Source organism: Piliocolobus tephrosceles, chromosome 10, assembly GCF_002776525.5.
Source record: "Piliocolobus tephrosceles isolate RC106 chromosome 10, ASM277652v3, whole genome shotgun sequence".
Lineage (NCBI taxonomy): Eukaryota > Metazoa > Chordata > Mammalia > Primates > Cercopithecidae > Piliocolobus > Piliocolobus tephrosceles.
The window spans coordinates 84,676,463-84,692,513 of record NC_045443.1 but is presented as its reverse complement, the minus strand read 5'-3'; positions in this window follow the sequence as shown (position 1 = coordinate 84,692,513).

The window sequence follows — 16,051 nt, the reverse complement described above, 5'->3', positions numbered from 1 at the left end:
GGCTTCTAACAGAAATGTCTCCACCAACAATGATATCTGTCCCACTCCTTACATTTCTAATTACATATTCTTTGGAATATACAGGTAGATCAGTGCTTAAGATCTAATTTATTCATCTAATTATTTCTTTTTAAAAAGGAGTGCTCTACTGGGAAACTTCATAGCATACACATTAGATCTCCATTATCTTTTTCCAGGTATAACATTTCTCACTAATGAGTGAATTAAACTTAAGCATGTGGAATGTAGCACTATCTTGCTATATGATAACGCCAATTCACCTCCCTGTGAGAACAAAGAGGGAGACGACTCTCATCAAATTGCTTAAGAGTAAAGCAAATGCTGTCTTTTATGCAGGTCATGAAAGGGCAAAAGGGAGGATGAAGTAAAGGCAAGAATGAAAACTAATCTCTCTTAGTGTGATGCCTATAGCAACTGATGAGACAGTATTGCTAATGAGCTCCTTAGAGGTGGCACAGCTGAACCATATCAAAAATCATCAGAAGCAAACTAATCTTATGTCTCTGGCTATGAATGTTATTAAATCTTTCCTGACAAGAGGTGACAAATGTGCCTCCATTTGTGGTTGTGTAGACTTCAACTTCCACAAGTTTGGGCATCAGCAAGAGTAATGGAGTGGAGAATTTGTACAACATTGATAATAATGGCAACCATTAATTAAATGCCTCCTAGATGTCAGTTACTGTGTACTAGGCATTTTATAGCATCATTTCATAAAATGTTTCCACCACCCCTAGAAATAGGAATTATACCTCTTTCTTAAAGGTAAAGAAACAAAGGCAAAAAGGGAAATTAGTTGCAGAGGTAAACTTAGGTGGAAATGCCAGAATTTGAACTCACATTTATCTGAAGTGCTGTCCAATTAGAAAGTTACTTTAAATAGGTGAGTAAACACAAGTTAAGCAACAATTATAATTGAAATTGTAATAGTTCAATTGTGGAAAAGTTAAAGTCCTTGCTTTCCAAAAGCAACTTTCTAGAGCAACATTTATTACTCCAGAACCAAGCAAGCTATATTTTAACGAGGAAAAAAGCTTGTGGTCCTCCCAGAGTGATGAAAAACTTGAAGAATCATCTGTATCTGAAAACATACATCATTGACTCTATCAAGGATGCTATTGAAATACCAGTCACTTATTTATCAAGAGTGGCTCATCATCTGTCTGTGTCATACCTGATCTATTAGACTTTTAGTTCTAGAGCTGGCCCTCTCATGGGTAACTCACAAAAGGGAAAACAAGGCTGGTAAAATGGATTGAGGTTAAAATGTATTCATGTCATGTAAGGCCCTTCATAATCTGTTTACTGTTTTACTGTCTAATCTTATTTTCACTCATTCTCCCTTAGACACCCTTTTATTCCTGCAGAACTAAACTGCTTGGAGCTTATCAAATGTGACATGTCCTTTACTACTTCATGACTTACTCAATCTGTTCCCTTGTTCTGGCAGAATCAATCAAACAAACAAACAAAAACAACTCCTACACATTAGACTAGATATATCTCCTGCCTGATATAAAGATTTACCTCCGGTACAACATGTTTGCTGGCTCTTATACCTATGTTGTACCATTTTTGTTTAATTCCCCTTCTTTGTATTCCTGCAGTGTTCCATACATATCTCCATTATAGAACAGATGGGCTATTGATATCATTAACTCCTGTCTCCCCTTCATCTAACTATCAGATGTTTAAGGTTAGCTGTTATCACAGCAAGACTTAAAAAAGAAAAACAAATAAAAAAAAAAAACTATCCCCCAGTTGGGTGTGGTGGCTCACGCCTGTAATCCCAGGACTTTGGGAGGCTGAGGTGGGCGGATCACGAGGTCAAGAGATCAAGGCCATCCTGGCCAACATGGTGAAACCCCATCTCTACTAAAAATACAAAAATTAACTGGGTGTGGTGGTGCACACCTGTAGTCCCAGCTACTTGGGAAGTTGAAGCAGAAGAATTGCTTTAACCCAGGAGATGGCTGTTGCAGTGAGCCAAGATCATGCTATTGCACTCCAGCCTGGCTACCGAATGAGACTCCATTAAAAACAAACGAAAAACAAAACTATCCTTAAACTCAGGAGAGTTCAGTAACATTCATTCTCCTGCCAAGGGTTGTAGGTTGGTTGTGTTTTAGTTTATTTATGTCAATCTTAGCTGGGCAGTGTAAATGCAGGCACTAATTTGGTGCTCCAGGCTCCTGGATATGTTTTGGATTTAGTTCTTTTAAATATGTATGGCGATTAAGGTTGAAAGAGAGGGGGCTATCTGGGTTACGTTCTTCTCTTGAGTATTACCAGAGTGTAAAAGGCAATCCAAACTGTACAAGAACATTCAACAAGAGCCTGCTAATGGTGTGACATGACCCAAAAGCACAGAGAGTTCCCATTAGCCAAAGAAAGCCTTGGGCAGGCCTCTTATCAATGCCAGACCCATAAGTCACTGGTTCATAGCAATTCTGGAATTCCTCTGGGCAAATGTTACAACCTACCATGAGAGAGGGAGAGTTGACTGATTAAGCCAGTTTTCTGGAATAACTCCCCATTCCATTATTCTAAACAGTTGGTTCCTTTGTTCTCTGGAAGAGCCTGACCTGACAACATCCTTGGCCACTTCTGACAACATACTTGTTCCGGTGAAGGGGACACATATGAAAATACTAAACATAACTAAACATACTCATCGTATATTGTTGCTGGAAATTTAAAATAATATATTAATTTGAGAAACTGTTTGCCAATGTCTATAAAGTTTAACATATTCTCATCTTATAACCCAGCAATTCCACTCCTAAGTATATGCCTAAGAGAAATAAGAGCATATGTCCATAAAATCACTTCTAAAATATTTGCAGCAGCTTAATTCATAATAGCCAAAAAGAAAAAGAGCCACCTAAAAGAATTTTTTTTTTTTTTACAAATCATGGTATAATAATAAAATGAAATACTATTTGGCAATTACAAAGAACAAACTACTGGTATATACAACAATATAAAAGACTGTCAAGGTAAGTATTAAAGAAAGGCAGAAAAAAAGAGTAGATATTGTAAGATTTTATTGTCTATTTCTCCTGGCCTATATGCATCCAATATATATGTCTAAGAATCTAGGACTGGATATAGTAGATAAGAAATATGAATGCCTCCAATTTGAAGAAAAGAAAAGAGTGATAAACCAATGCATTTTCCTACTAAGAGTTTATAAAATGTCCCATTGTTTGGCATTCAGCCAACAACTAATAGTTGGAAATTTTAGAAACTCTTCCTTATTTGGAAGAGGTAAAGAAATTCTTAATTGCAGTTTTGCTTCAAATAATCTATTCCACTTTTATTCATAATAATAATCATTATTGTAATTGTTTTTTATTTTTATTTATTTTCATTTGTTTATTTTAGTTGACAGACAAAATTGTATGCTTTTACCACATACAACATGATGTTTTGAAGCACATATACTATTGGAAAGTGACCAAATCTTGGCAATCAACATAAGAATCACTTTACATAGTCATTATTTTTGTGGTGAGAATTGTTTACATCGGCTCTCCCAACATTTCTCAAGAATATTATTAACCATAGTCATCATGTTGTACAGCAGATCTCTTGAACTTATTCCTGTATCTAACTGAAATTTTGTATCCTTTAACCAACGTATGTTCAACCCCCAGCCCATCCACCCTTTTATCATAATTAAACGTTGAATTCTACAAGCATCCATTCTCTGAATTTATTAGGTAATTAATTGATTTTCATTAAAAGAGGAAAACCCAGTAACCAATCTATTTACCATTATGAATTACATTTGTTTATTTTCTAATGTTAAACCAGTTATATTTCTGGGATAAATTTTTATTTATCAGAATACATTTTCTTTATTAGTACTATTGTTTCTTGATGTAATGTAACTATGTTTTGCTTAGAAATTTTTCATTGTGCTCACAATGACTATTGAGCTTTATTTTTATTTTTTTTTAATTATAGATTTTATTTTTTAAAGCAATTTTAGGTTCATAGAAAATTTGACCCACAATTACAGAATTCCCACGTTTCTTCCCTACACAAATAGATAGCTCCCCTACCATCAACATCCCATGTCAGAGTACTACATGTGTTACAACTGATGAACCCAAAGTCCCTAGATTTTAGTTTACATTAGGGTTTATTCCTGGTTTTGTACTTTTAGGAGTTTTGAAAAATGTATAGTGGCAAGTATTCACATTTATAGTATCATATAGGATAGTTTCACTGCTCTAAAAATCTCCTGTGCTCTACCTAGACATTCCTCCTCCTCTGAATTCTCTGGTAACCAGCTATAATTTTATAGTTTCCATATTTTTGCCATTTCCAGAATGTCATGTAGTTGAAATCGCACATTATGTAGTCTTTTCTGTTTGACTTCTTTCATTTTGTAATTTGCATTTGAGGTTTCTCCATGCCTTTTTATGGGTTGATAGCTCTTTTTTATACTGCTGAATAATATTTGAGTGTAAATATTTTTCAGTTTTAGTGATGAATAATATTTTAGGGTACATGTAATAACAGTTTATCTATTTATCCATTGTAGGGCATCTTGGTTGCTTCCAAGTTTTGGCAACTATTAATACTGTTGCTATAACCATTCATGTATAGCATTTGTTTTGTGAACACAGTTTTCAGCTCATTTGGGTAAATACAAAAGAGTGTGATTACTGGATAGCTTGGTATGAGTATGTTTAGTTTTGGAAGAAGTTGCCAAACTACCTTCCAAAGTGGCTATACCATTTTTCATTTCTACCATCAGTGAACCAAAGGATTCCTGTAATTACATATCCTTGCCAGCATTTGGTATTAAATGTTTTAGATGTTAGGCACTAAGTCTGTAGTGGTTTCTATTTATTTATTTGTTTGTTTGTTTGTTTCTATTTATTTACTTACTTACTTACTTACTTATTTATTTATTTATTTATTTATTTATTTATTGAGATGGAGTCTCGCTCTGTCGCCCAGGCTGGAATGCAGTAGCATGATCTCGGCTCACTGCAAGCTCCGCCTCCCGAGTTCACGCCATTCTCCTGCCTCAGTCTCCTGAGTAGCTGGAACTACAGGCACCCACCACCACACCCGGCTAATTTTTTGTATTTTTAGTAGAGACGGGGTATCACCGTGTTAGCCAGGATGGTCTCCATCTCCTGATCTTACGATCTGCCGGCATCAGCCTCCCAAAGTGCTGGGATTGCAGGCGTGAGCCACAGCATCAGGCCGTGGTATCTTACTTTTATTTTAATTTGCATTTAGAGTTTTGGGATATTCATTGTATAGTCCTCAGGGGGTTTTGGAGTACAAATTATACAGATTTCACAAAACATTTTGGACAGTGTTCCCTCTTTTCTATTCTAAAATAGTTTGCAAAAGATTTTAATTATTTTTAGGGGTTTTCCTAAAAATACAATTTTATTAGATATTTTAAAATACAACCTAAATGTCTTTGCTTTTTAACTAGAGGGTTAGTTGATTTTCATTAATTTTGATTATCAAGGTAGTTTTATTTCTCTCTACTCACTGATTTTATGCTTTTTATTATTCTGCTTTTTTGGCCGAATCTTTTATGTACAAACTGTTACTTAAGATTTACGAGTTTTACATTTCTAAATAAATAGAAAAAGTCAAAGTAAAATAAAGTTCATGACATGAGAAACTAATACAAAATTCAAACTTTATTGATGAAGTCATAAGTCCAAAGGTTTTTGAGTGCCACATGTATTTCTGTACTGGGGCATTTTACTTTTATTTTTTAATACTAGTACATAACCATCATGTCTAAACAGGAAAAGTCAAGTTCAAATGTCTTAACATTTAGTCATAATAGAGAGTGAGTTTTTTTTTAATCATATCAGAAGTCAGTGTATTGTATTTATTATTAAATGACAATATAGGTGTGCTAAACCAGTAATATATACATCAACATTGTAACAGTAGGCACCCATCAAAATATCATCAATCCCAAGAAAGCAACAATCATAAATATCTAAAAATTTAAAACCGAATGTCTTATCAAGGCAGAATAAAAAAATGAGGCTGCAACCAAAGTAAGTTTCCAAGTGGCTCACTTGTTGATATCATTATTTGGCACCACATATTTGTGTGAACATTTTCAAACATAAAATATGTAAAATCTCATTATAAATCAGCATTAACAGAAGCATGTTTGCAATCAATTTTGATGACAGAGAATACTAACTTTGAACTGTAATTAAATTGTCATCCTCGTCCCCAAATGTTCATTCTTCTCATTAGATTTGTATTACAGAAAACGTCTTCAATCATTATTATATTTTGAACTACATCAATTATAAAAGTGCATTATTTCTTTTCTTTTATAGGTACCTATACTTTCTTTTGCCTCTTAGACTACAAAGCCTTTAAGGAAAAAATGTGCTGACACCTGTTCAAAGTACATAAAAATTTCTTATCCTTTTCAAATTCAGCACTTTTATATTACTATATTCAGGTATTGTAATCATGTATTTGTTTTTAACCCACAGAATATGTATAGTTGTATTATTGGTTTATGCTTTTAAAAATGTACACATACCCTCATGCTTTCTATTGTCTTTGCTATCATTCCTTCTAAAGCTTCAGGCCAGGCTTTCCATTCTAGATACTTTTCATTCTACCTGAAGTATAACTTTTAGAAAGTTCCTTTTGTCCAGCATTTTTAATCTATTGTCTTTTTGATAATAGCCATCCTAACAGTCCTGGTCTAAAGCAACTCTCCTGTTTCGGCATCACAAATGCCAGAATTATAGGCACAAGCCATCCCACCTGGCCTATTTTATTTTTTTTATTTGTGATTCTATGCACATTTTATTTTTTTTTTATATTTCTATGATGAATAGTATTGCAATTTTGATAAGGATTGTATTAAATATGTATTTTGCTTTGGGTAGTATTATATATCATATATATTGCTATTATATATAATATATATAATATAATACAATATTATTTTGGTTCATGAACATGAGTTCATGAACATAAGTTACCTACACTGCTGGTGGAAATATAGATTGGTATGGTCGTTATGGAAATCAGTATGGAGGTTCCTAAAGAAATTAAAAATAGAACTACCATGTGACCCAGCAATCCCTCTTCTGGGTATATACACAAAGGAAGCAAAACTACCACCTCACAAAGATACCTGCATTCCCATGTTTATTGCAGCATTATTCATAATATCCAAGATATGGACATAACATAAGTGTCTGTTGCTGAAAGAATGGATAAAGAAAATGTATTATACATTTAGAATGGAATAATATTCAACCTAATAAAAGGAGATTTGTCATTTGCTACAATGTAGATAGGCCTGGAGGGAATTATGGTAAGTAAACCAGACATAGATAGACAAATGTTAAAGATATGAAGTATCAGATATAAGAATTTCATTTACAAGAGTTTGCAGATATGTAGGATGAATGGGTATAGAGATCTAATGAACAACAGAAAGACTATAGTTAATGCAATTTTATTATACTGTAAATTTTTGATAGATAAGTAGATTTTCAATTTTATCTACTTTTGTCACAAAAAGTTAGCTGTGAGAAGATTGATGTGTATATCATACATTATGCTGTAAATCTCAAATATACACAACCTAATACATTTAAAAATTCCTTTTGATAGGACTCAAATTTTGTTAGCCTTTATTTTGTCTTTATTCTTAAGGGAAAATTTTGCTGATATATTATAAAGTTATTTTCACCCAGTATGAGGAAATATTTTTCCTTCTGCATCTGGGCTTCCATCAATTGTTGAAAATTCTTCTATCAGTGCTACTTTTCTAAGATTCTTAAAATATGAAAAGCACAAAGCTAGAGTGTGTACAATAGCTAATTTTAAAAATAGCCTAATTCTCAGATATATGTATGGGGATATATAAATTACATATTCTCAGCAGTGTTTTTAATATTCTAAAATCCATCACACTTGTGCCTCCTTTTACAATTTTGCTGTGTTTTATATCTAATCTATAGTGAAATTCAAAGTTATAGCAAAGTATTCAAACTAATCGATGTTGCTGAAATAATAATTTTTGTCCTTACTCTGGACAATAATAACATATAGCTATAATGCTTTTTATTTGTTAAAAAAATATAATGTAAGTCATGTATAATTATGACTTAAGTTGATTACTGAAATTAAAGTATTACAACACATTTTCAGATATATCATTTTATTTTATTCTGGCAACAGCCCAATGTGATAGATAGCCATGGTTGATTGTATGCCCAACATGTTCTTCTTACTCTGTGACTTTGACATTTCTTTCATGTAGTGGGATCCATGTTCCCTCCTCTTGAATTTGAATGTGCTTATTATTATGGCAGATATGATATCATGTGATTTCTGAGATTAGACGTAAAAACAATATAGTGTCTCCCTAGTTTTCTTTGGATTCTCATTCTTGGATCCCAACCACCATGCTATGAGGCAGTCGAGAAGTCACATGGAGAGGCTACATGTAGATATTTCTATTGAGAGTCCAATTCAGATTCCATGTGACAGTCAACATCAACTACCAGATACAAGAGGCAGGGAGCCTTCACATGCTTTCAGCCCAAGTCATTGAGTCACAGCCAGCAGTTCATGCTCTGTGAAAGACAATAGCTGTTTCCATTGAACCCTGCCTAAATAGCAAAATTAACATTGATTGTTTCAAGCTACTAAGTTTGAGGTGGTTTGTTATATTGCCATAGATATTTAGAAGAGTCATTATTTTAACAATTTAAACTCCAGTGACCTGAATTTTACAAACATAAATTAATTGAGTTTTCCTAGGTCACAGAGTAACTAAGTAAAGACATAGGACTCAAACTGAGGTTTTATAACTCTATAAGATTTATGTATAGTACAATTGTTTAATTTCATATAGCACCCCAATGTGCTACTATTTTTCCCCAATTCGCTGATGACAAACCTAGGGAACAGAGAAATTAACATAATTGTCCAAGTTCACACAGATAGATAGTTGCCATGGTCAAGATTCAAAACTGTAGCCTCTCTCTCAAACATGCTCTTTCAACCATTACACAATCTTGGTTGGCAACTTCTCTCTTTTTTTCTTTTTCCACTATCTGTCATCTTCTTGACAACTATAGAATTGTAAGAATTTAGAAGAAAAATTGAGTTATATACTCCAAAAAATTGACTCAGTGCTCTAAGAAAAAAGCCACAGGTTTTCTCTGTAGACGAAACCCATATACACATATATATGTGCAGATTTTTCAGAGGATTTATAGACCCCCTTGAAACCAATATATTTAAAGGTAAGTGTTTAGAAACTTTAGAGTATTTTCTTTACATTATAAGTGGACCTCAACATTTCCAGTGACTATAGGTAACAGAAGTAAGTTTACACTTTAATGAACATAAATAAAGAAATTGATGAGCTATTGTAAGTAAAATGGCAATAAGAAAAAAATCAATTCAGCTTTATTAAGATACATTAGACGGTTCTCCAATCTGTGTAATCATTATAGATTACGTTCTCTTATTTCAACAAGTGTATTTGAAGTATGCCCTTTAGTAATGTTCCTAGCACTAATTCCTTCTTTATATTAAAGAATTAGCGTCCAGTGTTAATTATGTATCTATTGATCTAGGCCTTGGATCAAAGGTCTAGATCAATAGATACATAATATTGATACTCAAGTAATAGATACTTGATATTCAGTAGAACTCAAGTAATAAACTTCCATCTAAGATATTTAGATACACCATTAGCATATATAGGTGTTCAAAAAATATTTAATTGTATTATGGTTACAAAAACCCATGTTTGTGAGTAAGGCTACCAGGTTTGAATCTTGGCTGTGTCCACTTATTACCTGTGCAAATTTAGAAAATTTGCTTAACATCTCTAGGGTTGTCATTAGTAAATCAGGAATGATAGCATTGCATATTATGTAGGGGTCCAGTATGAAAATAAATCATTTTAACTTACACAAAGTTTCTAGAGTAGAACTTGGCTATCTTAACCCATTTTGGCTGCTGTAACAAAATATCACGAACTGGGTGACTTATGATGAACAGAAATTTATTTCTCACCATCCTGGGGGAAAGTCCAATACTAAGGCAGAGTTTATGCCTGATGAGGGTTTGCTCTTTGGTTCAAAAATGGTGCCTTCTAGCTGTGTCTTCACATAATGGATAGAACTCTGACCTCTTCAGTCCATTATAAGGGCACCAATCCCATTAATGACAGATGCACCCTTATAATCTATAAGTTCCCAAGGCACCACCTTCTAACACCGTCACACTAGAAGTAGCATTTCAACGTGTAAATTTGGGGGTGACACAAATATTCAGTCCATAATGCAGGCAAATAAGTTATCAATAAATGATAGCTAAGTCATGTGTTTTTGTATCTTGAAATGGGCTTGTAATATATTTACATAATTGTAACTTCATACTGTTTTTCATTTATAACATAAGTTTTAGTTTCATTTTTTAATGGTAGGCTTCAATACAAACTTTAGTGCAGACTTCCATTCTGCTAACCATGAAAACCCTGCAATTTTTTTCCTGTAAGATCCTTTAAGCAAGGAAAAAAGAAATACAGGTAGATATAAAGGCATCATTCTTGTGAGTACTACAGGTAAAATTTAATGTAGAATGATCATATCAAAACTTGCTAGAAAACTCAATGTTTTCTAGTTATGGATACAACATTGAGACTAACAAATTATAAACTAGCAATAGAAGATCTGCATGGGTATGCTGATAGGCTAAGATGCAAATTGTAGTTCTCTAACATATGTTTAAATCCTCTAGCAAATGAAGAATTATTTAGAAACATAAAGATGCGTACATAAACACACATATATTCAGGAAACATTTTATTTTCAACTGCTAATTCAATCTGATATGAGTAGAAATATAATTCTAATACCTCATAAATTGCATTGCACTTCTTTTTCTCAGGAACTAGCTAATTCAATCACAGCACATAGATTTATCATTAGCTTTTAATTTGGTTAATTTCTGCGAGCTGGTGGTTTAGAAAATTTCCCATTTTTCAACCCTAAGACTGTAGGAAGAAGACCATGTGTTATTCTTTCTCTATGTCATTTTCATTTCAATATAGATTTTATAGTTCATTAGCTGTCAATCAGTTTTAAATGGTGCAGTATTCATTTTATCATGTTCTGTAAAACTGTTTTATGCCTCTTTCAATGTCTTACATTCATTCTAGACTGAGCCCTATTTATTTCTCTAAGAGCTGTAGCCATCTGTAGCTGTGCACATTTGAATATGTATTTATTTTAGCAAATGCAATATTTTGCTTTATATGGTATATTCATTTGGGATATTTATTCAAGCAAGTGAATCCTGAGGAAGCAGCAGTGTGTAAACGCTTTATCTGTGACAAGCCATTTTATGCCCTATATTTTTATTTATTACTAACCTTGACGGATACAATTTCAAATACATTTTAAAGTCCTGGCACTATTTGTGGCCCAATTCTTCCTAATCTAATAAAACATCATTACATAATTAACATTCAAAGCACCAAGACAAACATAAATTTTGAGCCTCTAAGTTTTTCATAAACTGCCATGTAAACATGTAACAAAAGGAAAGTGATACATTTTTTAAAAATTAGAAGATATATTTTTTGACATAGATTAGTTCCATCTCACTCTTATCCATATATTCATTTATACTTTTTATTCATTTTATTTTATTCATTTAATGAAGCTTTCTCTTTATTAAATACAAATTAGCTTTATTTCTCATTCTTTAAGAAACATTGAAATCTTTTAGTGTTATCTTAAAAAAACTATCATATAGATTAATATATTCATATTCATAATATATCATTATGAATATGTACAAGTCAATCCAGAAAAATTAGAAAAATTTTCCTCCAGAAATAATTAGGACACGTATAATTTTTACTTTGGTTAGTGCAAAGGTATATGAGTATAATTTTTACTGAGGAAACTATGTTCTGACTTTTGACCTACTAAATAATATAAGAAATAATTTAAGAAGGAGATAGTTATGGCATTTTTATCTCAAAACATTCCCAAACATATTTTCCATTAGGTTATTTGGAAACTGATTTCAAGTTATAACAATCATTTGTATTGCATGCTGGTAAACTCACTCCCTACAAAAGCAAATGAAACCTTGACTTGTAGCATTGACTGATTTCCATCATGTAAATTTAAAAATCCTGACATTTAAATGATTAACTCTTTTGCACTGAAAAGCCAGCTCAGCATACCACTGCTTGCTACTACCTAATCAAACTATTTTTTCTGTTTACATTTAAATTAATTTATTCTCCTTACTGATTTCTCAGGAGCAAAAAAATATTTTTCTCACTACTCTAGTAATCTGCAGCACTTTCTCTTTACCAAATATCTAATGTTTCCCTCCATAATTCACATAACACACTGCCTCTCATATACCTTTGCACTAATCAAAGTAAACATATGTGCCATTTTCACTTTGCCTTTTCTCCTGATATATCAAGTTGCCATTATTCCTTTCTAATCCATGGCTTTCTCTACTTTCAGAGTTCATTTATAGGCTTACTACTTCCCTGAAATTGTTCCAAATAGCTACGTTTGTTGCACTTACCAAGTCACTTCAGGAATTCCATTCCTCCTTTCAAAAATTCTTTTAAAATACATAGCACTTTTGAATCTCAGTGCAACTAGTTTATTTTCAAAGCTTTTTCACATTGTTATATTAACATGTAATAAAAATAGAATTTTGTTTGGGGCACATGTGTATAGAAAGTACATTACATGCTTTTATGATATATACTTATACCTTTATACTTGTATATGTATTATTTTAATCTGTTTTTGGGTTCCTCCTTTGATTAAAACTCCTAGAGGCAAGTGTTTCTCAGCTAAAACATTTCCAAAAGCATGGTCTAATGTTGTGTACACCAGAGGATTCTAAGTAATTCTCTGACTTTCTCTAAGTGTATATTTTTTCATTTTCTTTAGCAAGCTGAATAACCTATGCTGTTCATAAATCTACTTCCTGTTCATAAGCCCATTAGACTTTATTTTGTTCTCTGTTATAATATTTATTTAAGTTCCCTAGGAAAATTATAACATTTCCAAAGAAAATATCTGATTTTCTTATTTTAGTTTGTTGAAACTCTGAATTTACTCTGTTTTCATACCTGTTTATTTTTTATTTTACCTTGATAATAAACAGTAAGAAAACAACACCTCACAAAAGACAAGATTAATACCAACGGAACAACTAAACAGTGTATCACATCTGTTTTTTTTTTAAATTCTAAAGCATATGATTAAATAGAATGCATCAAATATATTTTATGCAGTTTTATCCAGACTAGATTTTTATTTTTTACAAATAAAATATTTTATGTTTCAAGAAAAGCTCTGGTCTGCAAAAGCAGCTTGGAAAACCACTGGCCCAGAATATCTGATTGGTAGTGGAAGCTAAGAGGCTTGTAAATGCAAATTGTGTAAGCACTAGGAAGCATAGTGTTGATTTAGGACAAATGTCAAAATTATTTGGAGGCCCTTAACATCAGGGAAATAATAAACACAACCAAAGAAACTGAGACGACTACGTTCTTCGTATCTTTGAGATGAGTTATGCCACTGGGTCCATAAGAACCATATAGACAGATGCAACAGTGGATTTCAGCACGTGACACTGGAAATGAATCAGGCCAAAAGCTGTAGGGGAAGATTCAGATATTCAACAGTACGAAGAGACAACTAAGCTGCCAGATTTTCTCCTCTGAAAGAGACCATAGACCTATAGGGACAAAAGTGTATACAGATCCTGCAGAACTGATTTCAAATTCTGGGACAACCATTTAGCAGCTGTGTGATATAAACAGGATTGGTAGGTAAAACATAGGACACTCAGTTCAGTTTGAATTTCCAGTAACAAATGGAAGATTATTTAATATAAGAATATCCCAAATACTTTTATATTAAAAAAAAATGGGCCGGGCCCAGTGGCTGACGCCTGTAATCCCAGCACTTTGGGAGGCCAAGGCAGGGGATCACCAGGTCAGTACATTGAGACCATCCTGGCTAACATGGTGAAACCCTATCTCTACTAAAAATACAAAAAAATTAGCCATGCTTGGTGGCAGGTGCCTGTAGTCCCAGCTACTCCGAAGGCTGAGGCAGGAGAATGGTGTGAACCTGGGAGGCGGAGCTTGCAGTGAGCGGAGATCGTGTAACTGCACTACAGGCTGTGCAACAGAGCGAGACTCCGTCTCAAACAAACAAACAAACACAAATTCATATCTGAAATTCAAATTTAGCTAGACATCTTATATTTTTATTTGCTAAATCTGGCAATCCTGGACCTAGGCAAGTTACATAATATCTCTAAGTCTGATTTATCTATAGCAAAGTGGCGATCAATATCAAATGAGACAAAAGTTATGAGGATGAGTGTATGTAAATATGCAAATACACACAGGTTCAAATATCTGGGTGATACTTGATACAAAGGAGTTCTTCTAATTCTTACTTAAATAAGCACTGTTTAATCATAAAAGGACTTCAATTTTCTTCCCCTCACACCTTGATGTTTATTCTCTGACACTAGTTCTTCACCATACTTTGGCTGATATTTAGGCAAATGCTCTTACTGTATGGTCAATTCATGGTAGCATTTCTCCAGGCACTACTAAATATCCAGTTCTCTTAGCAGTCTTGAGGTAGGTCTTGGTTTCATTTTGAAATCCCTCCCCTTCAGCTTGGTTTTGCCTTAGGCAGAAGCTGGGAATGATGGGCCTTTGTTGTTGTTGTTTTTCTTCCATCATCTATTTTTTCTAGTCGTTTTTTACCAGGTTGCAAAATTGGTGTCTGACAAAACTAAGTTAAGTGAAGGTGGGAGGGAGTTAGAGATGTGAACTAGGATTGTCTGGAAGAAATCAAAGTGGAAGATTTTGAAAGATCTTATTTAACTGATTACTGTCCTGTTGTTATGCCTGTTGTGTGGCCCCTCCCTGATGGTCTGTAAACTTGAATGTGTTTAAGACTATTACTCCTCTTATGAACACTTTCAAAAGCTGTTTTCAACCACTGCACTCAAAAACTTATATGCTCATTCCAGCAGATCTATTACTGTCTCTTCCATCTCTTATTTTATTTAATGATGAGGCTAAGGTCTCACATGTAAAATTTCATATTATTGAGGAAAAAACACTTAATAAATTCAAGATCTGATAATTATTGTTTAATATGGTATGGTATTATGAAAACACGCATCTTACTTTAAATAACATACTTTCTGCTTTGTTAGTATATCACCAATAAATATCATTTCATTCATATATTAAAATTCTAAAATAGCACTTATGTTTCTTAAAGACAAATATTTCTGATAGATTTCACCCATGCTTAAAAAGAAAGTAAAATCATAAAGATATGGTTTATTATACAATAGTACCTTAATTCAGTGTCAGCTTTCTGACTTTCATTATTCTTAAAGTAGAAAATTCAACTCCTGGCATATTTTGAGGCGTTAAGGTACTGAGTTCTAAATAATAGATGAGTTTAATTCATTTAAACAAAGACTAGTAGAAGATGTCTTTGCTTGGGCCGCTATAACAAAATACCATAGACTAGTTGGCTTAAGCAATAGATATTTATTTCTTATGGTTCTGGAGGCTGGGAAATCCAAGATCAAGGCACCTGTGAATCTGACTTCTGGTGAGGGCTTTCTTCCTACCACAGAGGTAGCTGACTTCTCACTATATCCTCAACATGGTGGAGGGGGAGAAAAATACAGCTTTAATCTCTCCTTCTCTTACATAGTTGTTAATCTCATCATAGAGGCCTTATCCTCATGACCACATTTAAACCTAATGATCTCCCAAAGACCTCACCTCCAAATACCATCACATTGAGGGGTAGGTCTTCAATATATGAATTTGTGAGAAACATTTAGTTCATAATCAAAGGGATGTTTTACTCAGTGACACAACATGAATAAAAGAATTCTGAATTTTCAGTTTGATCTGTTCTTACAA